The sequence below is a fragment of the Arachis ipaensis genome, chromosome B5, assembly GCF_059453495.1.
Source record: "Arachis ipaensis isolate K30076 ecotype BB chromosome B5, ASM5945349v1, whole genome shotgun sequence".
In the NCBI taxonomy this organism is placed as follows: Eukaryota; Viridiplantae; Streptophyta; class Magnoliopsida; order Fabales; family Fabaceae; genus Arachis; species Arachis ipaensis.
This window is the reverse complement of record NC_142440.1, coordinates 114,696,801-114,699,171: the sequence shown is the minus strand read 5'-3', so window position 1 is coordinate 114,699,171 and position 2,371 is coordinate 114,696,801.

Below are 2,371 nucleotides of genomic sequence, written 5' to 3'. Positions count from 1 at the left end.
CAAGGAAGTGTAAATAGCAATCAACAGAGAAGTAAAAGATGCAGCAGATTCAAACAGATTTGGAAAATCACTTGAAAAATCAAAACAGAAAGTAGCTTGGCTCAATTGCAAAATCTAAATGAGAGGTTGAAGATCTCAGGAGCTCAATGAGACTAGAAAACAAGTCTAGATCTCAATCCCTTCCTTGATCCAACAGCAAATAGAATGAAGAAGAAATAGAGATGAAAGCAATAAAGAGAGCTTTGATTCAAATCACAATTCACTGAAATTATGCAGACAAGCAAACAGAGAGAATTCTCAAGGTGAGATTGAAACAGAATTTCTTCAATTCTCAACCTAAGATTCAAAACAAAAATGAAAATTAAGAGAGAGCTCTCTAATCCTAATGCTCCCTAGTGGAGCCAGCCTCCTTAACAGAGATGAAAATGATGCCTTATATAGGCTTTACAAAATGAAAATGAAAATGAAACTTAAATTAAAGACAAATTACAATTAAATGAAATTCCTATTTTATCTATCTCTTGTGCCTTTGAGTGATGATAATGGGCTTTGATTGCTTTGGATTTGGGTTGAAGATGGCCCTAATTGATCACTCTTGGTCTTGATGAGAAATCTGTGTGCAAATTGGATTGTTGGTGCTTCACGTTTGAGTCAACGTTTGGGTCAAACGTTGACTCAAACGTCTTTGTGTAAGTTATGCAGAACCAGCCAGCTACTGTCATTGGTGTTTGACCTCACATTTGAGTTCAAACGTGAGCGCAAACGTTGAAGCTTCTCCAAGGCAATCTTCAGCCAACGTTTGACCTCACGTTTGAGGCAAACGTTGGCGCAAACGTGGCTCCTCCTCCAGGGTGTTCTTAAGCCAACGTTTGACCTCACGTTTGAGGCAAACGTTGGCGCAAATGTTGAGCTCCTCCAAGCCTTTTTTCCTTGTCACATTGTAGCGCTCGGTTCATGAAACGCTTGCTGCCTTTGCTTTCATTGGCTTAGCTTTAATGCATGCTTTCATTAATTAAATGCATTACGTTAAAGCATGATGGCTTTAGTGGCATTGATAATGAAATGCATGCTTTAATAACCCAATGGCATTAGTGGAATGAAAATGCATGCTGTGCTTTCATTCAATTCATTCTAAATATGATGCAAGCCTTGGTTATTAATTCATGCATCCATATTAATAATTAAATGCATGCTTTCATTAATGCCTTGTCAAAGGATTGATGTAATATTACTTGCATGCATTCTTCGGCCTTATTAGCCAATTGGTGAACGCTAGTGTTCATTCATGCAACGCCATGCATGCATAAGGCATTAATACATGCCATGGTTTCATGGTCATGGGCCATGCTTTTAAAAGCGTGGCCTAAGGCTCCAAAGCGTGCTCAACTTCAAAGTGTTCCCAAAATTCCTCTTTTCTTCTTTTTAGCTTATTTTGTGCTCTTTTGCTTCTTTTTCTTCTTATTTCCTACAAAATTTATCAAATCAAAAGATCAAGGAAATATACTATTTAAGCACAAAAGAATGCAATATTTAAGCACTAATTATCAATTTCTTGTATGAAAAAGCATAGAAAAACATGACATGGTGACATGTCATCACAACACCAAACTTAAACCTTGCTTGTCCCCAAGCAAGAAAAGAATCATGCAATAAAAATTGACAATCCAAGGTAAGAAGAATAGCAACTCAATGTTCATGGTGAGCTAGTTTTCAATGCAAGCTACAATCACAAAAGAAATGTAAATGATTGATGCTCCTATCTAGCTTAATTTATGAAATCTTTTTCTTATAATTTTTTCTTGAAACAAGCTTTTGATTTTCTTATTAGCTTCTCCTTTTGGGTGCTTTGCCCCATGAGTTGATAACAAAGCTACGACTTCTAAATGCTTTGTTTTCAAGTATTACCACTTGATACATAAGCATCACAAGTATTTAATTAGAGGACTTCATTAAGCTCATTTGTTTCTTTTCTTGACTCTCTAATCATTGATTCTCAGAGCTTTGAGCTTTGAGGGAGTACTTTTGCACTTGAGCCTAGCCTTGGCTTCTAAGTGTTTTGTTTTCAACCATTTTACTTGATACATAAACACCACAAATACTTAACATATTGTCATTGGTACTTAGAGCCTTCAGCTTTCTCATTCTTTCCCTTTTACTTTTCTTGCCTTTAATTGCATTTGCTTCTTCAAGGTTTTCATGATTTCAAAAGATTTCACAAAACGTCCTAGATGAAAACTTCAATTAAATAAAATCCAATGCAATTGAGCAACAATTAATCATACTAGCTTTCCAATACTTGTATGCACATGCTAAGTTCTTCTTTAATGCCTTGTTTGTTTATGATCATGATGCTTTATTGCTTTGAACTCAC